A 26,624-nucleotide genomic window follows, 5' to 3' on the forward strand; every position below is an offset into this window, starting at 1 on the left:
ACATTTGTGCTGCTATTGTAACTTGTCATTGTAACAGGGCCACACATTGACATGTTTGGGGCACAATGGATACAAAGTCCTGTACAGACAAAAGTTTTCTACCTAGATGTGTTCTGTGATCACGAAAGGCCTGAGAAAAGAAACAAAGAGAAGTGTGCCCAAATGGCAAAGCTTTGCTCCTTTGCAATCTCACACAGATCTGGCTCTCAGGTGTCTTCAATCACAATTTCATAGGTAAGAGGAGGTTGTGTATTTAACTGGGAAATAGTGAACTGCTTTGGAAAAGTCATCTGTATATATATGTACCCAGGACAGCAGTCCAGCTGTGTTGTTTGCAACTTGTTTGCAGAAGGATGAGTGGACTGTGAGGCCAATGACAAGTGACAAGGGTGCCTCAAATCTGTTTACACTCCAGCCTGGGTGCTATTCAGCCCAGAGCTATGGGACAATGCTATGGTGCATCCCACACACATTCTGCCTCCAAGAAAAACTTGGCTTGGCTTATTAGAGTGAAAGAAATAGAAGAGTAATAAAATGGACAGTCAAACTCATCCCTTTGGAATGACTCTCCTGCTTTCCACTGTCAATCCTGCACCTCATGCTCCCAAGGCTTGCTACAAACAAGTACCTGAGATGGCTTAAAAATTCTCAGGCAAGGTTCAGCAAAACCAGATTGAATATTAAGGAACAGCTCAAGAAAATTCATTGGCAACATTCACACTCTTACAGGTCGTTTAAGGTACAACAAGGAAGAAAATAGCAATAGCAACAAACAAAATTCAGTCAATCAAACAAGAAACATTCTGAGAAGTGTGTGTGTGTGTCTGTGTCTGCGTGTGTCTGTGTGTGTATGTCTCTGTCTGTGTGTCTCTGTGTGTGTGTGTGTGTCTTTAGGTGCTTTTGACAAAGGGACAGCAAGGACAAGGCTAAAAAGGAATACGGCCTAAAAGCTTAAGAGCCCTCCAGCTTAACAGTGGTTGAACTGGAGCCTCCAGGAGTGGGGCTCTTGGCCCAGGATCCATTGCTGATCAGTGATCCTGCCAGTGCAGCAAACTTGAGAGCTCACTGACTCTGAGAGGCCCCACTCAGAGGGAGGTTGCTGCTGGCAGCCACTGTGCTCCAGGAGAGCTCCAAGGGCCTCCTTTGCAGCGCTCTTCATGGGCCACAAGAGAGTGGGCCTCAGCCGTAAAATGCTTCCTCATGGCCGCACTGCAGGTCAGCAGCCTGTCTTGGAAAGTAGGAGGAGAAGGATGCCATGCCATTCAGGCAAGAAAAGTGGTTTCCAAAGCTGTTCCCAGACACCCCAGGAGCTCGTTAGACAGCACAAGCTCCTGGGAGCGCTCCTTGTCCCTGATAAGCTCAGCTGGAGCTGAGCCCAGGGGCTGTTCAGCAAGGCCCAGGCCTGACAAGCGTTTCCCAGATCACCCTGGGGCCGCACAAGGCCGGGCCCACTCACCACCACAATCTGAAGCACCAAGTTTTGATGGAGGGTAAAAAGCCAAGGCCCAGTGGAAGTGGGCCCAGTCCTCAGGCCTGTGGGAGTATCACAATGCAGATCCTTGTGCTGCTGATTCCATCTCTCCCCTCTTTTCTACGTTCTTGGTGGCAAGGTCACTTAGGTTAGACACACAGCTCACAAGCAGTGCTCCTGCAGCTTTCTGCTCAATGAATTAAAGTGAGATTACACATCCCAGATCATGTTCTGTTATGATCTAACTGACTGATTTCAGAAATTACTGGACCAGAAAATTGCTTCCTCAAATGTTTACTGTGTGTGACATGGAGCACAGAAGAAAGATTTAATGTCACAGCCATCGCCCAGGCAGTGCTCTTTTGACAAGTTCTGCCCTGAGCTTTCCTTAGGAAGATCTGAAAGTTTCAATGTCACCAGCACAAGCTCCTGCAATGGCTGCTGGCCAGCAGAGCAGGGCTGTCAGCTCTGAAACAAGTGTTGCCACAAGTAGCAGCTCCCCCAGGGCAGCAAATCATGAGCTGGGAAGGAGCCGATCTGAAGGCCAAAGCTCCTTAGCTCCTTAGTTCCTTCCAAGAGGGCTAGAATGTGCTGCTCATTCCAATGAGCTGCAGTGCTGGACACCACAGCTCTGTGTGAGCACTGGACACAACTTGCTCCCACTGAGTGCTGGGATGGTTCCTGCAAGAGCTCTGGGCTCCTGTGTGTGCCAGACACAATGAGGAGAGAAGGAGCCACGTGCACTGACACACCTTTGCCTTGGGCCTAGCCCGGCCTGGAACAAACACCCTGAAAGGTTTCCCCTTTGGCCCATGTCTCGAAAGGTCAGGTCAGCTGTTTGATGACTCAGGTTGGTTTGGCGTCAAGGAATTTCCCTCAGAAATCCTGGGTTTGTCTCCCACTCTGCCTTCCCCTCAGCAGCTTTGGGGATGCTCCTGTGTGAAGCCACCTGTCTCACACAGTTGGAGACAACTTAAAACCAACACTCTGTAATAAGTCATCTCCTCTAATGTGTTCCAACAATCCCCTTCCAGCAATAGGAAATGAATACTAATAGATGAAAGTGGAAAGAAACCAACAGTTTCTTAGCAAACAGAATGCCTACAAAGCAAGAAAGTAGGCCAGTAATTTCTAGATATCAAACTGTCAGACCTCACCATCCCTCACTGGAACAAAGACCCAAAATGCCAGAGGAAAATCCCCCCAGGACTCACGTTCCAAGATGGCGCCGGGTTCTCCCTCAGGAAGAACAGGAGCTATCACGGAGTAGTTCCAGCAGCAATGAAAGTTCAGGGGCTTGTCCAGCATCGACTTTCTCCCAATGGCAGAGCTCTGTGGAGCAGCCACGGCAGGTGAAGCAGCTGGGCTGGAGCCCCTCGGTGTCTTTTCTCCCTGCTGTGGCTCAGCTCACACACTCTCGGGCTGGGAGCGGGGCCGCTCGGCTTCTGCCGGCTCCGTGTGCCTGGGCTTGGACAAACAGATTTCTGCCAGGAGAGCCCTGCAGACTGTTCCTCATATCTCTCATAACGGCCTCAAACAACTACAAACACTCTGTCTACAGCAGCTTTCACAAAGGGCAGCAGAAGTCCAGGACAGCTTAAAGTGAGCGGCAGAAGGCTTTTGTCTTGTTCTTGCCACCAGAATTCTTGATGATCTGATGCAATTTGATTGACATGTAACATGGGATCTGAGTTTTTCCATTGAAATATTTCATGATGAGTGACAAGCCTTGGGAGCAAGAGGTACAGGACTGATGTGCGAAACCATGAGCATATCCTCTAAAGTGACCAGTTTAATTGTCCATTGTATTACTCTTGTATTTATTGCACAACTCATAGGCAAATCCAAGCTTTGCTTGGAGGCAAAACAGGCATGGGATACACTAGAGTCCCTTGTAGGGTCACCAGGGCTGGCAGTGACAAAGCAGGCAGTCTGCTTCATTGTGAACCACTACAGAGCTACATCCCAATGTGTTTTTAGGAAGCACTGAATTATTAAGCCCCCTTTTTCTGCATGAGATACAAAAAAGGAGGTCCCAAATGATTTTCATGCAAGCATGCAGTAAAGAACTGATCTTGCTCTCCTAATGAAGCTTTGGCTTGGGCAATTGCACTCTTCCCATTCATCTTTTGACACAGACACTCCAGGTTTGCCCCCACACCCCTGCAAGGCTGGCAGTCACTGTTTCCCATTTACTGTTCTTCCCTAGAGCCAGTACAGTGGCTGCTTTGAAACTAAAAGCCCTGAGATCTGGATATCTTGAAGGAGCATGAAATGCTATTCAAGTGTTCCCATTGGTAATACCCAGGTCTGCACTCCCCAGAGCTCTGAAGCAGCAGAAGGAGGACCATGCGTCATTGCTGTTTGTGGATGTTCACGTTTCTGGTGGGCAAGAGCAATGGCTTTGAGGAGGGACAAGAATGCCCCTCTTCAACAGTGGCTATGAAAGGAGATATGAAGTTTCACTGCCTTTTCTAGGATATTTTTGAAAGATCTAAGAGAATATTGCAGCATAGAGCTGGTCCCTAATTGTGTCTCCAGAGAAATCCCCAAAGGAGACATTCAGTCTCCTGCTGATGGCAACCCCATAAGCTCATGGCCCAGTTTTCCCTGAAACATGCCACCCTGCCTGGGCTTTACTAGGCCAGGACTAAACCCATAGCTAAGCAAACACATGTGTGTGGCCATGTGACATGGAGTTTTTCCATCAGAAAACCTAATGAACACATTCACATGCAGTTTCACCTGTAACATCAGAAGCTGGCAGCCATGAGGATTTTGCTGGCAAAAGGTTGCAGTATGCACTGGGACCAGAAGCGGTTTTCTTTCAGGCAAAGCAAATTGAAATGTGAAGTTTAAAAGCTTCAAACGACTATGAAAGAAAACTGCAAAATAATTTCTGGAGAGGTGTTCTGGTTTGAAAGCAAAACCAGTGAGAGACTCCAAGTCAGAAATACAATTTATTAGGAAAAGGGGAAAAAAAACCCACAAAAATACTCCATCCAAAATACATGCAATAATGTAAAAGAAAAACCAGTGACAGAGTCAGAATACAAGCTCTGACACACTGTTGTTCAGGGTACTGGTAGCAGTCCAGTTGGATTAGTGGCTGCACTCCTCCTGGAGTGGCACATGTGAGCCTGTAGAAGGGTATAGGGTATAGAAGGATCTCTGAAGATCCAGTGGAAAAGGCGGCCATTCCTCTGGGAATCCAGTGGAAAGGCTGCTTGTTCTATCCCAAACTCCAGATTATATCCAGGTGGGGATGCTTAGTTCCTCCCCCCAGGCACAGCATCTCACAATGGGCTCTTATCATTCCATGAGTCATGGGGTGGGTCCATGAGACAGAAAGGGCTCCCAGAGGGAATTATCTCTGAGTCATGGGGAAAGGCATTGATGGGCCCATTAACAGGAGATAAGGAAAAGAACAATGCCACTCCTGGTTTCAATAGCTCTTGAAGATGGGAATAGAATACATCTTTATATTGTAACCAAGGACAATAGGGAGCATTGTCAATGATCATGCAGACAACCAAGAGCTGGAGCTGAATCCAGAATTGCTTGCTCCAGCTACGCAGGAATTCATTGCACTGGCAAGCACAGCTCCATGGGAACAAATGATTTATCATCTCTGCGCTGAATTGTAGCATTGTGGGTCCTGTATGGGTTTTCTTGTAAAGTTGTTCATTTTTTTATAAGTTAAGCTTTTGGTTTGACCATCAGTTCCCCCCATGTTCTCCCTCCTAATGGTTTGTTCCTCCTGCCAGTTACCTGTCTATCATTGTAACCAACGCCCTTTCATTTTGAGAAATTTCTATGTCACTCTTCCCTTGCTTAACATATGATTTGTCCCCTGAGCCTTGTCCCTCCCCTGGGCCATTACTATTGGCTCAGTTATGTACCTTGCTCCTCCCCTGAGCATCGTTCAATGGTCCCTCGTGGCTCCTCGTGTCACGCCCTTCCCCTTTATAAGTGCCTCCCCGACGGCTTTTCCCTGACAACGTTACTGGTCCCAGGTAAAGCGCCCTGGCATCCATTCGTGTGTCCACTCCCTCCTTCCTTTGCCTCAGTACTTCGCAGTCCTGCTCTCGCCTGCATCACCACGCTGCAGACGGAGCCACAACTCAGGGGTTCTTGCAGAGAACCTGGGAGTGGCGGGATTCGTGGTCTGCACCGGTCACTCCAGGAGCAGCTAGCCAGCACCCGTCAGCTCCAGTGGCCGCAGGACGAGACTGCACTGAATGGCACCCAGACTGCAGTTTAGATTTGAGGAACCCTTGTCGCTTGTTCTCGGCCTCACAGTCCACTCATCCTTCTGCAAACAACTTGCAAACAACACAGCTGGACTGCTGTCCTGGGTAAATATACATACAGATGACTTTTCCAAAGCAGTGCATCATTTCCCAGGGAAAAACACAACTTCGTCTTGCCTATGAAACTGTGATTGAAGACACCTGAGAGCCAGATCTGTGTGAGATTGCAAAGGAGCAAAGCTTGGCCATTTGGGCACACTTCTCTTTGTTTCTTTGTTCAGGCCTTTGGTGAGCACAGAACCACATCTAGATAGAAAACTTTTGACTCGACAGGATCTTTTGGATCCGTTGTCCCCCAAACATGTCAATGTGTGACGCTGTTGTAATGACACGTTGTCCTGGCTCAGAGCAAATTTTGGAGAGAACCCCCAAAGGGGCTCTTTTAATAAAGCAGATTCTATTGGCCCCTCCCCTCAACGGTCCGGGAGAAACTACCTCTTTGGAGAAAAGGGGAAAAAACTGGTTTTTAAACAATAAAACCTAAACAATATTAAACAGTAAAACCCCTTGCCGCTCCAAAAGAGATGACCAACTGAGAAAGCCCCGTCCTCGGGTTACAGCTGAGCTCACTCAGTCTCTGGTCAGTCCCTCCAGTGCTGGAAATGTCGCAGGCCAGGCCCGGCCCGGTGGGCCACAGGTGCAGCTGCCGGTGCTCCCCTGGGTGTTCAGTCCAGAGCAGGTTTGAACAGGTCCAAAGAAAAGGGGAGAAAACCACAGTCCAGGGAACTTCTCTGCCTCAGCTAGCTAAACTAACTAAAAGCAAAAGAGAGCTCTGTCCCACTGTCTGTCCATCCACAGACAACACAGTCTGGAGCAGGAATGTGTAGGAGGAGGGCAGTGAAAACAGAACTGTGCACTTCTACTCTCCCCCCTTCACTCTCTGGAATACGTCTTAAAGGTGCAAAACTTGTTATTCAGCATAAACAGAACAAGACGATGGGGGATAAAAGCATCATATAGTCAGCCCAGGGCACACGTTAAAAACAGCAGCACAAATGACAGAAAGAAAACATGGCAAAAGAGGAAAAGGAGAGGCCCAATGAGGAAAGGACGTGGTGAGACACTGGCACATCGAGTGAGCTGCATTCTCACAACCTCTAGGCCAGCAGGTCCTGGTGTCACAATCTCTTTTTTGGTTTCTTTAATTTTTTAAAATTTTTTATTTTTTTTAAATCATCAAAATTAAATATATACAGTTAAAATGATGTCATCAAAACTTAAAGATACAATCAAAAAACATTTATTTAAAACTACATTGAAATATCATATGTACATAGATAAATAACATATTTATAAATGTACAAAAATAATTACATCTAAATAATATATGTACAGTTGTAATTATGAAGCTTAAAACATAAATCCTGTTAGTGAAAAACTCTTCAGTCAGTCGGCGGCCTCTTCCTGATCTTGGGGGAAAAACAGTTCTTCTGGACTGGAGGCAAGGGCTTGGTTGACAACGGAAACATCGGAAGGTACCTGACAAAACCACTTGGCAAGACTCTATCCACTCAGGCCTGCAAAGTGGAGACACAAAATGGATCAGATCCTGCAATGCAAACCTAAAGCATCTGCAGCTCCATATTTCAGGGGACAGACTTCCTGGAAACGAGAATTCTTAACTGCTGCACAGGGAAACATGTTCCTGCTGACAGACTCTTGAATCAGGCCAGGGGAAAACCCTGAGCCACTTGCCCAGAGCTGCCACAGGCACAGCCTGGCCTCTGGGCTGCCCTGGGACAGCAGGGAGCCCAGAGCCCTGTGCTCTCCAGCAATGGCTCAGCTGCACATGCACCCTGCTGCTCCTCTCCCTGCCCCACAGCTCAGCAGCCCTACAGCTCCAGGGGCACTGGCAGCAGCACAGCTCCTTGCAGGGGGCACATGCAGGGCACAGCTGTTCCCTGCCAATGTGCACAGCCTCTCTGCGCTGCCACAAGAGCCTTCCTCCCATCAGGCGGTGGCCCAGGTAACTGCTTACCTTTTTCTGAGGCTGATCCATGCTTGGTCTTCACCTTGCCCTCAGTCTGGACCTCCTTCAGGCCCCCCATGCCATGACTAGGAAGGGCAATGGAGAGAGCGGGGGCAGATGCACACCCTTCCTTAGTATTTTGTCATTTCTGGCACAGCTGAAAAGTGCCATCCGGAGGTGTCCAACTCAGCACTTGGTCAGCTTTCTGGAGAACATGAAACCTTCACCAGCCCAAAAGGCTGGAGAGGTTTTCCTGCACGTGTGGAGGCTTGCTCTCAGCACACGTAATCAGCTGGGTGCCCATCACCTCGCAGAGGGCACAGGCCAGATTGGTGACCACAGCGCAGACGTTGGCGCTTTGCACCAGCAGCGCCTTGTTCTCCAGGCAGGACCAGAGCACGGGCAGGGCGTAGCGCTGCACCACTTCAGGGCTCCTGGCATGAACCCATTCCACAAGCACTGCCGGGACAGATACACAGCTCCTTACCCACCAGCCTCAATGCAAACAAGGATCTACCTCTGCTTTTGCTTCTTGGGAGCCTCTCTGGCCAAGATCATTGAAATAGCACACAGAGCCCCATGACCCAGAAACGGGCAATGCAGCTGATCATCCTTGAAACAGAACCACCAACCCCTCCAGACTAATTTCTCCAGCCAGAGCCTTGTAGCTGTGGCAGAGTCTTTGTACCGTTACTAAATTATTTCATCAATTGTTTCTGCATGGACAATGAATAAAATGTCAAATTGCCTGCTATTTCCATTGACAACTTGTCTAAACCCACACGGAAGCTTTGGAAATGCACCCTAGAGAGGCAATTGAGAGATTTCTAATAAAAGGGATGATTCCATTTTTGTAACTTTGATGTCAAGGGCCAAAAGTCTCATCTGGCTCTTCCCTTTCCTCAGTGGCACACAGCAAAGTGCAGTATTAGAACACACTTCGAAACTCCAGCCCACCAGAGATGGGTGCTGCTTGACAGCTGGATGAGAAACATCAGTGCCTAGCTGGTGTCTTTGGCAGAATGCTTTTGTGCCTTCCAACCAAGAGCTCTTTCAATCCTCAGGGTGTCTTAGAGAATTACCCAGACCCCATTGCCCTGGCATTTGAGCATCTCCACACTTTAATGCCATTTCCCCTCTCAATGCTAATGGCATTTTTTCTTACAATGTGCACTGAAATAGGGGCATAGAGAGAGAAAAAGGCTACACAGGGGACTGAAATTTAGCCAGAACACAAGTGTTGTCTCACATTGTCTCTGGAATCTGCTCTCTGCTCATTTTCTGAACTGAACTATATCAAACACAGACAAAAATTTACTACCAACAGGCTCCTTGCATGGCAGATTTGGCTGAGAGATCAAAACCTGAAATGCTCAGGAGACCAGTCTTATTTTCTGATCAGACAAAATGTTATGTGGTAGCTATTTATTATTCTGTGCTGGAAGAGATTTCATGTTCTCTATGCTGTTAATCCACCAGCAGTCATCAACATTGAAAGAGCTCCTGAAAGTAACCCCAAACCAATTCTGCTAAGCAGGAAAAGGGTTATGGTACCCATTTAAAAATGAGACTTCATTTGAGTTTAAATGCAATTAAAGACATGGGTCACTGTGGAAGTTGAGAAGAGCCCCAGTGAGAGCTGAGCCCCGAGGCCGAGCGCTGCCCCCATCTCAGATGCTGCACAGCTCTGCAGCAGCCAGGGAAAGCTGCCAAATACACCTGCCTTGGCCATTGGGCAGGAGGGACAAGCTCAGCACCTCCTCATGTGGAGGAGCTACTCTGCTCTCTGCTCACAGGCATTCCCTGACAATACTCCCTCAGAGACTTCTTGGCTTACAAAGGGAGGCCATACCTGTGATGCACTCTGTGACTTCCAGAAGAGCATCACCACTCAGTTTGCTCCATTGGTGGCTGAGCTCTTTCATCAGTGACACTTCATCTACAAGTGAAACACACGCTTCTGCTCACTCTTCTGAGGGCACAGGAGAAAGGACAGTGGGGAGGGAAAGGGCAGGGGCAACCCCATTTGATGCAATAAAGTCAATTTCTGCTAATTTTTGAATCCTTTTCTTCTTTCCTTCCAGCCTACTTGGCAGGGTTTAAAATTCCAAAAGAAAAGCTCTCCTTTCACATGTGTAAATTCAAAGTTGTCTGCTGGACCAGGAGCTATGCTAAAACATTTCACACCAGGGACCTCAAGAGTTCAGTCACATGAAAACAGTGGAAAGGTTTTGCATCCCAGAGCAAAAAGGAAGAAGCCCATACTTGGGACACAGAAAGGCACTGAGTCAGGCAGTTTGTGACTTCACAGAGCAGCTGAGGTGGAGAAAGTGGAAACTGCCCCTCAAGACCTGACTCTTCAACACTCCATTTTTCAGGCGTATTCCCCCAGTGCGGCATTTTCAGAGCTGACATAAATCTGTGCGGCAGAGGAATTTACAGCAGCCCTTCCCCAGGCAGGTATTTGCTATTGCCATCTTGCCCCATCCAAAAAGACATGTGGAACAAGGCATCGTTGACAGCTGGACTTAGACCCATTTGTTCTAAAGAAATGAACTTGATGAATCATCAGTTCCCCCTTGGAAAAAGAAGACAAATGAGGAAGGTGGGAAATAGGCAGCTAATGCCTCTAATGCAGAGCCTTCCAGTGGCTGATCTGCAGAAACTCTGATGGGCCGGTGTCCCTTCATGCCAGCAGCAAAGCTGTTCACTTGGCAAGTCAGACGGGGCCCAAGCAAACTGCAAAACCCCTTTGACTCTGAATTGTAGCAAAGCTGGAATCCAGGACTTGCTCTTCAGAGCAGCGGCACAGAGCCAAGGCAGCCTGGGACTGTTGGGAAATGCTGCTGCACATTCCAGCCTGTTGGGGATGGTGCATAAGGACTGCACCTGCCCAGCTTCTGGTGGGTGTCAGCTGGAGCCTTCCACAGACAACAACAGCTCCCAAGGCACTCGGCGCTCTCTTGCGTGGGACAGACAGAGACACAGGTGAGGGGAGTCCATGCCAGGCTCAGCCTTACCTAAATGAACAACAGATTGGTCCAGTGCGGTCACAGCTGCGGCATGAACCCCAGGATCATTTGAGTTCAGGTTCTTTGTTATTCCCTCCACCAAACGGACCATCACCGGGTTCAGGGCCTCTTCCAGGACTCCAATCATTTCTGCCAGCACCTCCAGCGCCTGCTGCTTCACCTTCTTATGGGTGTCATTGATTCTCAGGAGAAAATGATCAAAAATCTGTGAAGAGAACAAACAACATGAAAGCTGGATTAAAATGACCTTGTCTGAAGAGGGGATGTAGAAATGAGCACTCAGCAATATAAAAGATGAAAGTGATCCTTTCTGTCAGGTCAGCCCTTGCTTGCACAATTTCACTGTTTTCCTGTGGGCCACTCACTGGAATGGTTGTGCAACCTGATGCTGCTTGACATATTTTCATCTGTTTTTGAGAGTTTTGGCTGGGGCCAGAATAGTTCCTATGGTGTTTCTCTCCACCTATAAATCATCAAATCAATTTCATTTATTAATTCAAAAGGCTACCTTTGCTTTCAAAGTATGGAAGCATATATTTACCATGCCCATTTTTCTATACAGTTGCCTCAAGTACTGAGGGCAGTTATGATTTTGCCAAAATTGTAGTGGGAGGAGATCTAATTTTTCTTTTGTCTGTCTCAGTGTCTCAGAACCTGCTTCTGGAGAAGGACAGGGCTCTGGTCAACTCTTCCATTATTCTGACCAATTCTTTAACTAAGAGGTAGATTTCGGAAATGTAATGTGCTCTACAGCTCTCATTAGAGCAGGTTCAGTCCCTTGACAGCCACAGTATCAGGCACCATTTTCCGGACAAAGGGAAAAAGCAGCTACTGGGAGAAGAAAGGATGGATAAGTCCTTAGCTGTTTTCCTCTTTTTCCAAAGAGAAAAAAAGGCCCCCCAAAAAGGGTGAGCACCAACTTTACCAAGAGGAATAGGAATGAGGATAGAAATGAGAGCCAGAGTTGTGCCTGTGCAAGACAAAATGGAGTTTACAGAAGTGTCCTTTTTAAAAGATTTTGTTTAAACCAACCCAGCCTGATACTTCTCTTCCCCATGAAAACCTATTTTTTGTCTAGAGAATAATTGCCATGCTTTCAGTGGCTGGATTCCCTTCACTTAACCCAACTGGGAGTAGGAGACAGCAACAATTACACCAGCAGAAAATTTCTGCCATCATCTGATGAACATCAGCAATAGGCACCTGCCAGACAAATACAGCTGGACTGAAAGAACTTGTCCTGAAGCCCGGACTTCAATTGCATCTGTCTGGGTAAGAGGGACCAGCCTGTCCCAAACAGCCAGGATGCAGTAGTGCCAAGACACACTGAATTAACTTTACTTCCCCAGGCTTGGGAAAGGAGCTAAAGGAAAGAAACCATGAAGATACCCTACATACTTGGACAATGTTACTGGAGATCAGCTGGGGGCTGGTTTTGCACAGATCTAGGAGGAGTGCCACTCCTTCCATCCTTGTCTGAAACCCCTTGGCCTCCAGGAGATGGTAAAGCTTCTGCAGTGACTCCCTTCCTTCCACAGTTGCAGGTAACGTGACCTGGGCTTTTGGACGGTGGAGGAGGCGTCCACCAGGGGCAGACTTCACCCTGGAAAACCAAACCAAATTAGGACCTGTTGCTGGTAATGCCTTCAGTTAATTGTGAGCAAAACATCCTGAGGAGCTTTCCTAATGATGTGATTTCAAGCTAGAAAATCATGAAGCTCTGAGGAACAACGTGGACCTCGTGACAATCATTATGGCAGACAATCTGCAAGTGAAATTCTCACCACTGCTCACTCAGGAAAACCAAGGATGAGATGCATCTGATCTATCTTCAGATGCCTTCCAAGGCACACATTGCTTTGTGGGGAAAGGGAGACACTACTTCCAAGTTTAAATGCCTCCTCATGTGGCACATGTGTGTTTTATAATAAGGAAAGTCATCACTCTGAACAAGTGTCTCTACACCCAGCATGACAATCTGGAAAAGTAGTTCAGATGCATGTGAACAGATGAACAGGGGCATATCTGAAGGATCCAGAAAATCAGGAACAGAGATAAGAACAGAAGCCAGACATGCCAGAACTACACTCACATTTCATTTGCTTCTCTAGAGACTAGATGCACAGCTTAACAAATCCTCTGGGAATTATCCTCTGGGATCAACCTGTCTCTTCCATGAGCATGGAAAGATGCTAGCCATGCTACTGAGGCATGTGGTCACCTTCCTGCCACCACTGAGCATGACAGAGCTAAATAAATCCCCTCTGGTAAAAGAGGAGAACAGGTACAAGTAGCTCTGCCACTGGCATGAAGAGACAGCAAGGACCAAATTCCTGTCTTAAATGCTGATTGCAGCACAGGGGGAAATAAACCAAACACGCTCTCCATCAAGCAAACCATATGAAGGACAGGAATACCAAAACAAAAAGTCCACATTGAGACACCTGTTGACCAAAATGGCTCAGGAATTGCCTTGCTCCTTACTACTCAAACTTGGTACTGTTTGAGGGTAAGAAAACCAGGAATCAGCCAGGCCAAACCACATGGATGGGAACTGCGAGTTTGGGGAATGGCATCCTGCTTCCAAACTGGGACTTCTCATTAAAACACCCATCTACAAAGGACTTCACTTGGATAAAAAAAAACCCTGGTTGAATTTCCTTGTCTCAAGCCAGGCAGCAGAGACTTGGCCCTCTCCCAGCCTCCACAGCACTGCCCTTGCCACTGCACTGGATCGTCTGAGCTGCAACCAATGGGTGTCTTTGTGTCACCCAATTTCTGTGGAAAGCCCTCCAGAGAAGTGGTGTTCAACACAATGCAGAAGTTGACATTTTTATCCTAGAGCATTTGTAAGGAAGGGAAACAATATCTGGCACTGGTCATCTCCAGCAGAAAGATTTGCCTGAGGAAGAGGCATGTAGAGCTTGTCATGTGCTTTGTCACATCTGACAAAAGTGCTCAGTACCGTTTGCTAGAGGGCAATGGGGACTGGGGCTCCTTTGAGCCATCATTCCTCTTCTTCCCGGGCTCCTTGACAGAGGGGCGTTCACCCTGCTGGTTTTCCATCTCCTACGAAGACATAAAGAAACCCCATGAATCTTTAGAATATAAAATAGGAAATGCCCTCTTTAAAACACACGTTAGAACCAGGATCACTGCTACCAAGGCTTAGGGAAACATTTCCTAACTTACAGAAATAAACAGACCAGAGGTTCAGTGATGCCAGCTCTTTGATTTCAATAGCCCAAGGCAGGTTATGGGTGCTACCACACTGAGCAGCCGTCTAAAATCCCAAATTCATTAGTCTTGAGCATAAATGGGAATAATGCAAACTGACAGGGAATGAGTGGTCTTAGAGAAAAAAGTTGGACTCTTTGGAGGTTGGCTCAATGTGTTGGAAGTTGATTTGGTTCAACACTTACTCTCCCTGCTCGTGCACCAAGGCACACTCCCTTCTGTAATGTTGATGAAAAGGATAAAATCCCCCCCAAACAAACACATGATTTTCCACTGGATGCTGCTGAATTCACCAAGCTTCTTCCAGCTCCACAGGGCTTGACAGCAGGGCAGTATTCCCAAAAGACAGACAGCAACTGTAGTAACTAGGATTGACTTGGACATCTTTGGTATATTTGGAAATTTTCTTGGCACTGCTAATTCCAGTCTCTTTTGCAAAGACTCTGTTATGTTCAGAAGCACTGTTCTCACTTAATTGCTTTACTGGGGGCAGAGTAGGGAGAGTGTGGTAGAGGTGTACATGTGAGTGTAAACCCATTTTCCCTTCTTTCCATTTGCTCTTTGTGACCAATATTCAAAGTATTCAAAACCCCACTTTTCCCCTGATAATAGCAGTTCCTCTGTGCTCTGCAGATGAACAGGCTGAGGATTAACAGCTCATTCCCAGGAGCAAAATCATTCAGCAGAAGTGGAATAGGATAAAGACACATTGGGTATGTTTGATCTCGTATTAGCAGTGGCAATACTTGCACAAAGGAGATATTTCTCCTGTCAAGCACTTACCTTCTTCTTAAGTCTGGTCAGAATATCTTCCAGGTCACACGGGGAAAGGCATTGCTCCAAAAGCTTTTTAAATTTTTGATTATTCAGCAACATCTTCACCATTTCCTGTCCATAATGCCTAAGGAAGGAAGGAAGGAAACAACAGAAAATTAAGAAAGTGTTAACAGAAGAGGCTGATGCCTTAAACTCATCAGGTGCAATGCTTGCATCAGAAGGCACTACCTACTCAGCAAAGAGGGAGATTTACCTCACTTGACACTGCACAGTGCTGTAGCTGAACACAAGGGGCAGGAGGAGAATGTGGGGCAAGAGAAAAATACCATTTCTCTCTGAAACTGGGGGTGTGCTTCTCTGGGATCAAAGGATCTCAGGCAACCAGCAAAACACATCTGCTTTGTTGTCAGAGCCTGTTAGCAGTGTCCTGCTGCCTTTGCACAAGAATTTACCTTTCTCACCTCATGCTGGCTTTTGATTGTTCTATATTATATGTATGCACAGGGTCAGCTAGGTGCACTGGTGTTCTTGGCAGCTATTAATGGGAATTTAATCCTCCAAGTAAGGGGATTTTGGTGGTTTGGGGTGATTTTGCCACTAGGTCACCAAAGATTTCTTCAAGAAGAAATTTGGAGGTCACTGAGCCACACATAACAGCATTCTAGAAATCTGCAGAAGAGGTTTAGAAAGACTGAATATGTTGCCTAAAGACCTCTGAAGTATTTCTAGGGAAGTCTTAATGTGAAATAGATGTTTGGGATCTTCCAGTGATGAACATTAGCCAACACTTTGGCTTTCTGTTGTGCACCTAAGGCCAGTCAAAACTATTGGACTGGCTAATCTGAGCTCTTTTGAGCTCAGTGAAGACTCCTTCAAGTCACAGGAAGTTGGCAATGCTTCTTGCTGGCCAGCCTCAGGTTACCCGGTACAGTCATTTCCCCAGGCAGCCCACAGCAGCGATCACAGCACCAAGCCTGACAGAGTTCAAGAAGCGTTTGGACAATGCTCTCAGGCACATGGAGTGACTCTTGGGCTGTCCTGCACATGGCCAGGAGCTGGACTGGATGACCTGCATTGGTCCCTTCCAACTCAGCATATTCCATGATTCTATGCCCCTTAGCCACACAGTGAGGTCGCTCATTATTTCCTTGAGTTTCCACTCTTTCATGGTTTTACCTTTAAAGCCTAACACAAAACGGTTTTCCTGGTTTTGGAGGTGAGATGAAGATCATTACCTTGTGTCCTTGTGACAGTCCTGAGCCAGTCTCCCTGCTACCTGTGGGAGCCTCTCAGCCCTGGGGGTGCCTGCGAGCTTGGTGACTCCCATTTTCTCCATCAAGGACAGGAGGAGTTGGGCCGCGCACTTGCGCACCTGGACGTAGCGGCTCCTGGGAAGGAGAGAGCAAACCCTGGGCCACAGGGACAAGGAGCAGCAGCAGCACAGGCCTTGGCCGGAGCGTGCTCCCTGTCCTTGCTGGGGGAAGGAGCCTGGGCTCTCCCTGCACCTTCAACACCTGCAGAAGGTTCTGTCCTCAGAGAAACACTAAGTTAGCATTGTACAGAAGGACTGCCTGCACAGAAGAGTTCAGTCTCCCTGCACTAGCTGATACTCCATTTCTTTCCCAAAATTTACTCAGAGAAAGATTAAAGTAGTAGATCACATATGAATTATTTAGAAATTAAGGACAATTCATGCTGACCCCTCAGAGGGCACCCACTACACAGAGCTGCAGCAGGATGAGGCTCTTTCCACCCATTCATCCCCAAATCTGCAGACCTCTGGAAAGAAACAAATGCAGGGCAAACACACTGTGGGGCACGATGTTGTGGATTATCCAGCAATGCAGCCTGTTTCTTTTGTAAAGCTTGGCAAGGGATACATCTGAGTGTTTTACCCTGTTCCAAAGCTGAGGAAAGGGTGGCAGGCATTTGAGCCAGGCTGTCCTGATCTAGAGAGAATCTCTTGGGAGCTATCAGGCCCAGCACCAACACTTAGGGCAGCATTTGCTTCAGCTGTCCTGTTGTGGTGTGCTGTGATGTCCCATTTTGGCCTTCCAGGTCACTTTCCCAGGTGTGCCTGTACGTCTATCCCTTCCCCCTTGCCCCCATGCTGAGTGAGTCCTGTCAATCAGGCTAAACGTTCCAGCAAGGCGTCGTGTGGTTGGTCAAGTTCAAAGGATGCCCCTCAGGCCCAGGGGTCATTGGCCTGGCTGGGTGTCATCTTCCTCTGAGACCCTGCCCCTCTCACCTGGTTGGTGGCTCACCTGTACCTCCCCTCCCCCTGTCCCTGAGCTTAAAAAGGTGATCAGACCATGCGGTCATTGTTCTGTTGGAGCAGCTCCTCACGTTCAGACCTCTGTAACCATGGAATAAACCTCTGGACATTAAACCCTCCAGCAGAATCCTCTCCTTTTTCTCTTCACCATCGCCTGAAGCCATTCCTCCTGAGGTAACGGGGTCCCTTACAAGCCTGGACTTGTTCAGTGCCCAGCTGCAACCACCAGCAAGCCAAGGTATCTCTGCGGTGATACACCGCAGTTGCTGCCTTTGGCCCAGCAGCGAGGGTCAGACTGGCCCAGGCACAATCTTACTGGTAATATTGGGAGCCTTTTTTCCAATACTGTCCCATGGCCCTCGGCCTGTGAAGGTGCCTGGAAAGTGAATCATCATCTCAAGGCTAACATGAAACATCATTTTGAATAGAAAGCAGAGCTCTAAGGCCAGGACACTCATACAAGACACTCATACAAGACTCCATTTGGCAGCAGCTGCACCTTCTGGGCAGCCTGTGCCACACCCAGCACATTCTCCCCCATATGCTCCACACCCCAGCAAGGACACTCCTTATTTCCCAGGTTAATGGCATCATGAGGATACGTGGTGTTCCCCAGGGACTCTGTGGTTAGAGCTGTGAAATATGCAACAGTGCTCACAGCTGCAATTGCAATTGTCCCTCTTCCCACAAAAGCACATAGCTGTATCCTGAGCCTTTGCAGGCACTTTCACTTCCCCACTGTTACCCACATCTAGCAGACTCTGACAGACTTGGAGAACTCCAGGAAGCAGCAGCAAGCTGAGTCAGAGGAGCTTTAGTTTGGATATCAGGAAAAAGCTTTTCACCCACAGGGTGCTTGGGCCCTGCAAAAGGCTCCCCAGGGCAGTGCTCACAGCACCCAGCCTGGCAGAGTTCAAGAAGCATTTGGACAACAATCTCAGGCACACGCTGTGACCCTTGGGTTGTTCTGTGCAAGGCCAGGAGCTGGACTGGATGGTCCTGATGGGACCCATCCAACTCCACATATTCTACAGTTCTTTGATTCTGTGACCTAATGGGCTGCAGGGGGGCTGAAATAGGTGACAAGAGGAAAGAAATGAGGTTGATCAGAGAATCAAGTCACTGAGTCCACAGAAGATGCAGGATACAGGATCCTTCCCTCCCAGCATTCCCATTCTCTCTCTCGGATCTCTTCCCCCACCCACACACTGGAAGGTGAAGAACATCACTAAAAGAAGAAGAACCTACTTGACTCCCCTGTCCATGAGAACAGTCATTGCTCGGGCAGGAGTCACATTCTCTACCATCATCCCCAGGCTCTGACAGGCTGCCTTCTGAATAAACTCTGGCGAGTTCCACACCATGGGGAGAAGGACCGCAGCAACCTCATCTGCCTCGGAGTCCATGTCCTTCTTCAAGATGGCAAAGAGCTCTCCCAGAGTGACAATTGCCAAGCAGGACACCTTGGACCGGAGGTTGGTCACCTGGGGAAGTCATGAGGGGAAACGTAAGAATCACCTTGAAAAGAAAACCAGTTTCCTTAGACAAAACTCCCACAAAATCACGGCACGTCCCACTGTCTGCAGAGGAACATAAAAGCACAGGAAGAGCAGAAGAGCCCAAACACAGAAAGGCACTTCCTCTGGAACCAATTTCTGGCTTCACTCCTGCTTACTGCAGGCATAAAAAAATATCTTTCACTAAAGTCTTCTACTTAACGCTTCTACAATGTCAACTGCTTTGATTTTAGGCCCCTTGTTTTGAAAAACAAAGAAGCAAAATTAAGTAAGGCATGCTTTCAAACCATAAAGGCACAACTCATAAAGATAAAACAGTCAGGTGCTCCTGTTCAAAACAGCAACACCTGTAGCTGAAGCACTCAGACAGGAAACAGAAAACACAGGCTCAGAGCTACAGACTCATTTGCAATCTTCAGTTGCAGTTTGGGCAGAGATTGGGACTCTGGCATAGAATGTCATTGGTGTCTCCCATTCTGCCTTGCATTATAATGGCACCACACTCAAAGACAAGTGCCAGATACCCAATCTGGCAGTAAATACAGCTGCACGTACACACAGATCCTACCGACAGCTGACAGACATTAGAAGGTCTAAAACCAGAAATGAAGGCAGTCCCTGAGCACACATGGAGATGAACAAGCACATATCTCCTCTACAAGCCGTGTATGAAGCATGGGGGACAATTCAAAACAATGTTCTCACCTCGCTGGTAGCTGCCAAGCAAATCTCATGAAGTCGACACAGCAGGACTTCTGGATGGGACTCAGCCAGCTGTGGGATGTTGAAGAGTCCCTTCTTCTTCAGTTCCCTGAAAGACAAGTACCAAAAAGATTGATTTTTCTCTCGACCCAAGAACTAGGCAGCCCCCTCTGAAATGACCAGGCTGGCAGCTCAGTCAAACCATGGGAGGTGCTTTTCAAGGAGCACTTAATGAAATCATGGAATCCATTGCCACAGGATGCTGTGGCTGTCAAAAGCATACACAAATGCAAGAGGCAAAGAGAGAGCTCTCAGAGTGTTCATGTGTGGCCTTTCTGAAAATCTCTGCTATTAAGTCCCTCCGTCACTGCTTCCGAGAAGCTCAGAGGCTGGGCCATGCTGCTGTTTCTTGTCACCTCCCTGTACCTGTCCCTGAGACACAGTCCCATTGGGCTGTTCCTGAGACAGTATTTTCCTTCTTTGTCAGCCCCAACAGGCAGTTCAGCCCTGAGAGTCTGCACTGCCACTCTGGAGCTGAGTTCCCGCTCTACAATCTAGGCCTGTCTGTCGCTCACTCCACTCCACCTCACACATTCCCCAAAAAAGCACCAGGATATCGTCCCAGCAGTGAGAAGGAAAAGTTGAATTCCAAAAGTGCAAGATACCTAGATGATTTTATTTCTTTTTCCTTCTCTTCTGCCATGAGCCCTTCAGGAGTAATGGCAGGCTGAGGGACTTGAAAGCACAGCTCAGCCCATTTCTCAAAAAGAGGAGCTCCCTGGAGCTGCTTTTGGGACTCACATGCAGGAGTCCCTGCCATTGCTGACAGCAGTGGGAGCAGAGAGGAATCTTACTCAGTTCCACTGGGCCAGGGGCCCAAGGCACCCAAATCTCTACACTCAAAACTGCTGCCATCCTGCTTCTGCCTTCAGCCAGCAAATCATCTCATCCCACAGCTCTCTCTCTTCTCTCAGCATTTCCTTTGCAGCTCCAAGGAGAAGCAGGCAAAGCCAGGAAACAGCACGGACCTGCTGCAGCTGCAGCACTGCTGCAGAGCAAGGCCAAGAAAAGGCTGCTCTCCAATCTTTATGCTCTCCCTGCTCTGCAGGGCTTTCACCAGTGCCCTTTGGCCCTCTGGGCTCTCGGGGCTCCGAGGCAGGAGCAAGACACAAAAGCTTCTGACCAACCTTAACGCTCAGAGGGACACAGAGGGAACGGGGCCTTTCTTACCAGTCATCGCTGTCCAGCATGGAGAGTGCCTCCTGCAAGGACTGCTGTGGGTCTGAAAATGCTCCGTCCTTCTGCCCACGCCCACGGAGCGGCTCCTCTCGGCGCTTGGCACCAGTGGCCATCTGCGGGGTCACTGTAAGGAGAGGGTCGGCCATGGGCACTGCAGCCCCGGGCACGGCACCCGCCATGGCGCGGCCTGCAGCCCCATCTCCCAGCCAGGGCTCCGTGTGGCACACGCTGCCACTGCCTCAGAGATTCCCTGCTGCCTGCATCCTGAAGCTCCTTGCTTGCTCCCAGCCTCCCCCAGCTGGGCACAGCTCCAGGCAGAAGCTGACAATTGCCCCCACAGCGCCAGCTCCCAAGTGCCACAGGTGCCACAGCCAGCAGCAGCTTCCTGAGGCCGCAGAGCTCCTACTCCCTGCCAGACAGTGCCCACAGCAGGACTGGCCAGCCCAGGAGGGAACCCCTCAGAAATGCCAAAGGCACAACAACACTGTCAATGAGGCTTTCAACTTGAAAGCATTGCCTGAAGCAGATGCACCAGAAACTGCATTTTGTCTGGCACAATTCCACTTGTCAGGGATCAGGCAAGGCAGGGACAGGCACAAGGCATCTCCTGCCCCAGCCTCAGCCTGCAACACTGACACAGGGAGAGACAGCCGGGGAAGAGATTTGTCATTGTGAACCTGCCAGAGGTGGCTTTGGGCCTGTGCTATCAGAGGATGACAAACTCACACCCTGCCTTGGCTGCATCCATTTGGAAGTCTCCTTCTCCTTCTCCTTCATTGGAAAAGTCAAAAGGACTTTCTATCATAGGAGGTTTCCCTAGTCCTCCCAGTGCAAAACCAGGCAATGTCCATTAATCTCCTTCACATCTCAGAGGATTCAGCTCAGAAACAGCCCCAAGGAAAGCTTTTCTCCTTCAAGGGCAGGTGAAAGGAGTGGGAAAATTTCTCAGTTCCTGCTAAATGTCTTCCTTTTTGAGTCTCATTTTAACACGAGATAGGCTGCCAGGAGATAAAAGTCATGTGCAGGATGGAGAGGAATGTTTCCTTTTCCTGCACAGCATTTCCAGGACCCCAAGGCACCACTCCAGCTCCTGCCACTTAACTCTTCACACTGACTGGAGGGATTTTCACTGCAACTCTGGAGAACTCTCCCAAAGGACTTGGCTCTGTGAGAATCGACTCTGCTCATCAAGGAATGGAAACTTTCAAAATATTGTGTTTTAACCGAGCTTTCCAATTGTCACCTCAGAGTCAAGACTAGAAAGGTCATTTGAGGACAGACATGCCCTGTACCTACCTGCATCTTCAAAGAAATCCTCTTCACTTCTGCTGCTGGATCCTGGCCTGGAGAAGATGGATGACAAAAGAAAATGTGAAGAGGTAGAAAGAGAAGGGAGGGAAGGGGTGTACCATGAAAGGAAGTGAACCTTCTCAGCATGGACACTTCTGTGAAGGAGGAGATGCAACACATAAACCCAAAATCGCACAGAGGTGGCCAAGATCAGGCTGTAATAATAGGCAAGTCCAGCAGGGGAGCCATCTTTAGATGCTTTCTAGCCCTGCCTCCTATTCCCCACCACCACCTCTGGGCTTGGGGCATTGCTGTTGGGTTTGACATTGGATGGGCAAAATGCTGAATACACAGAGGTTTGCCTGAATACGTGGAACAGCTGAATGTGCAGAATGACCACAGTAGATGGAAAAGAGGGGTGAGCAGCACACTGGAGCAGCAGACAGCTTGGCTTACCTCATCTCCCAGGACTCCTGCAAATCCACCTGGGGAGAGCTTGGCAGAGACCCCACAGCACTGTCAAGAGGGAGACTGCCTGCCTTGCGAATTGGGGGGATCAAAGGCAGTCCAAATGATGCCTTCTTCATTTCCCCACCACTGCGATATGGCAAGGAGGTCTGGAAAGAGAAGAACACAGTGCTCAGATAAAGCATCCTGCCTTGCCCTTGCCCACATCCATAACTCAAGACTTTTACATATGCCCTCAACTGGAATCTGGCAGGAATAAACAAGTCAAACTGATGGAGCAAATTGGCACAGGATGGGGAATGGAAAGGGAACTGTTGAGGGAGAGACAGTGTCGCACATTTGAACCCTCTCCCCTCCTGCTCCCTCCTCTGCAAGTGTGCCTACATTCCCAGCTGGCAGCCACATCCTGGACATCAAGGTGTTCCAGAGTGCCACTGCCTCCACTGGCCTTTTGGATGGCATGGCAGTGGCTTTAGATCCCTGTTCTCTCCCTGCCCCTAAGGTGGCTCACAGCCACTGCTGATCTCCAGCCATGGCCCCACAAAGCCAATCTGCAGGATGCCAAAACCTGCTTTTCTCAAGGCCCTCATCATTTCTTCTGCTGCTGCCCTTCTCTCCTACAGTTCCCCAGCAGCCTCTGAGCCCAGATGCTGCTGAGCTCTCGGCATGCTCGCTGCTCTCCAGCTCCCACACATCCATCAGCTCAGGCTCACTGGCATTTAGCAAGTTCAGCAGAGCTCCCTGCCCTGCTGCTCTCTGCAAGCTCTCTGCCTGCCCAAGCTGCTCCAGACCCCCATGCCATGGCCAGGAATGGGGCTCGAGGCACTGGGGGTAGATGCACACCCACCCTTAGTATCCCATCATTTCTGGCCCAGCTGAAGAGCCAAATCAGGACCTGTTCAAACTTCACTGAAAGGGTCAGTTCCTGTCAGGGTTACCTTGGGCCCTTTCTCTGCAAGGCTGAAATCAAGTACCCAAGCCTTGGATTGCACATTCTCTCTACCAAAGCTGTTGTTCATTTGCCTCCTCCTGCACCCCACAGCAAACCCAAAGCAACTGCAGGTCCTGGCCCTGCTGCAAAGGCCATCGTGTGCCTGGGCTCTGGGCTGCCCTCCCCATGGCCACCTCCCATCCCTTCCCTCTGCACAAAGCCATGCCAGAGCACACAGCTGCCCAGGAGCTGATGGAGTCTGCAAATAGCATCAGAGACAACTGTGCAGAGGTCATGGCTGTACAACTCTCAAGCTGAGACAACCTCACTTAGCATCTTCCAGCAAACACCTTTTTCCATCCAAAGCAGACACAGCTGACAGAAAACACCACCAAGACATAGAGGTGCTTCACAGATACCCATAGGTTACTAACTGGTGAAGGATTGCTTTTCCAGATTGGACAACTTGAGCTGCTCTGACTGCTTGTTGGTGTTTTCTCAGCCATAAGATGGAGGAGGAACCATGACACAGCCCAGAAACCATTCAAAGACTTCTCCTGCTATTGATACATGCTGATGAGGACATGAAGTCTGCTCTTCACACCCATTGCAAAGACAGCCTGTAGCGCAGTGTCCAGCTGAGCTCTTCCTTGGCTCAGCTGCTTCCCTGGGCTCACAGCACAGGAAAAGCTCTCCAAGCTCTGCCTACAGCACATAAACTGAAAATCTACCATACAGGACTTAGTCCTTGTTCTCCTTACCTTATGTCCTTTTCCCTCTGAACTCTGCTCCTGGATGCTTCTTCTGATATCATTGTATCCAGTGCTAGTTTTCCCTTTCTCTTTCTCTCCATCATACATAGCGCTTCGCTTGATGGAAAAACAGCTCTTTGGGATGGGAGGCAAGGGCTTGGATGGAAGGAGTGAAGACGGACATGTCTGTGGAAGACTCTTGGAAATACTGGAGTCAGTCAGGCCTGCAAAGTGGAGATACAAAACGTAACAGAGCCCACTAAGTAAATCTAAAGCATCTGAAGCTCCATATTTCATGGGACAGACTTCCTGGACACTTCTATACAACTGCACAGGGAAACATGCTCCTGCTGGCAGACACTTGAGGCAGGCCAGGGGAAAAGCCTGACCCATTCTCCAGTGCTCCCACAGGCACAGCCTGGCCTCTGGGCTGCCCTGGGATAGCCATACTCAGGATTTAGCAGAACTAACACTAAGCCTAGGAACCAGGGGATTGGGTCCGTTTTTCTGCAACACCAGAATTATTTCTTCAAGTCCCATCTCTCCTATCATTACACACCCAGAAATGCCAAAGGAACAACAACAGTGTCAATGAGGCTTTCAACTTGAAAGCATTGCCTGTCCCAGATGCACCAGAAACTGCATTTTGTCTGGCACAATTCCACTTGTCAGGGATCAGGCAAGGCAGGGACAGGCACAAGGCACAAGGCATCTCCTGCCCCAGCCTCAGCCTGCAACACTGACAATGGCAGGGACAGCCAGGGAAGAGATTTGTCATTGTGAACCTGCCAGAGGTGGCTTTGGGACTGTGCTGTCAGAGGATGACAAACTCACACCCTGCCTTGGCTGCATCCATTTGGAAGTCTCCTTCTCCTTCATTGGAAAAGTCAAAAGGACTTTCTATCATAGGAGGTTTCCCTAGTCCTCCCAGTGCAAAACCAGGCAATGTCCATTAATCTCCTTCACCTCTCAGAGGATTCAGCTCAGAAACAGCCCCAAGGAAAGCTTTTCTCCTTCAAGGGCAGGTGAAAGGAGTGGGAACATTCCTCAATTCCTGCTAAATGCCTTCCTTTTCTAGTCTCATTTTGACACAAGAAATGCTACAGGGAGATAAAAGGCGTGTGCAGGATGGAGAGGAATGTTTTCTTTTCAGCGCTGCATTTCCAGGACCCCAAGGTACCACTCCAGCTCCTGCTACTCAACACTTCACACTTGAGGAATTTTCCCTGCAACACCAGAGAACTCTCCCAGTGACTTGGTTCTGGAAGAGTCCACTGAGTCCATCAGGGAATTGAAATGAATTTAAGGAAATTGTTGAAAGAATGGGTTTTAACCAAGCTTGCCAAATGTCACCTCTAAGTCAAGATTCCAATGGTCAGTTTAGAACAGACATGCGCTGTACCTACCTGAATGTTCAGAGGACTTCTCTTGGCTTCTGCTGCTGGATCTTGGCCTGGAGAAAATGGAGTAAAAAGGACATATGAGGAGGTAGAAAGAGAAGAGAGGGAATGGGTTTACCATGAAAGGGACAAAAGCAAACCTTTTTGGCATGGACCCTTCTATGAAGGAGGGAATGCAACACATAAACCCAAAAGGATACAAAGCTGATTAATTGTCCTTAAGATTACAGTTGCTGCAGTCACCCAGAGCAGGCCAAGTTCAGGCTGTTATAAAAGCCAAATCCAGCAGTGGACCCAGCCTGAGATGCTTTCTAGCCCTGCCTCCTCTTCCCCAACACCACCTCTGGGCTTGGGGCATTGCTGTTGGGTTTGACATTGGATGGGCAAAATGCTGAATACACAGAGGTTTGTCAACATACATGGAACAGCTGACTGTGCAAAATGACCACAGTAGATGGAAAAGAGGGGTGAGCAGCACACTGGAGCAGCAGACAGCTTGGCTTACCTCATCTCCCAGGACTCCTGCAAATCCACCTGGGGAGAGCTTGGCAGAGACCCCGCAGCACTGTCAAGAGGGAGACTGCCTGCCTTGCGAATTGGGGGGATCAAAGGCAGTCCAAATGATGCCTTCTTCATTTCCCCACCACTGCGATATGGCAAGGAGGTCTGGAAAGAGTAGAACACAGTGCTCAGATGAAGCATCCTGCCTTGCCCACATCCATAACTCAAGACTTTTACATATGCCCTCAACTGGAACCTGGCAGAAAGAAACAAGTCAAAGTGATGGAGTCGATAGGCAAAGGATATGAATGGAAAGAGAACTGTTGAGGGAGAGGCCATGTCCCACATTTCCAAGCTTTCTCATTTCCTTGGAAATATGGCTACATCTCCAGCTGCCATCCACATGTTTGACGTCAAAGTGTTCTGGGGAGCCACTGCCTCCACTGCCCTTTGGGATGGCATGGCAGTGGCTTTAGATCTCTGTTCTCTCCCTACCCCTAAGGTGGCTCACAGCCACTGGTGATCTCCAGCCATGGCCCCACAAAGCCAATCTGCAGGATGCCAAAACCTGCTTTTCTCAAGGCCCCTCATTTCTTCTGCTGCTGCCCTTCCCTCCTAGAGCTCCCCAGCAGCCTCTGAGCCCAGATGCTGCTGAGCTCTCGGCATGCTCGCTGCTCTCCAGCTCCCACACATCCATCAGCTCAGGCTCACTGGCATTTAGCAAGTTCAGCAGAGCTCCCTGCCCTGCTG

Source organism: Melospiza georgiana, chromosome 3, assembly GCF_028018845.1.
Source record: "Melospiza georgiana isolate bMelGeo1 chromosome 3, bMelGeo1.pri, whole genome shotgun sequence".
Classification (NCBI taxonomy): domain Eukaryota; kingdom Metazoa; phylum Chordata; class Aves; order Passeriformes; family Passerellidae; genus Melospiza; species Melospiza georgiana.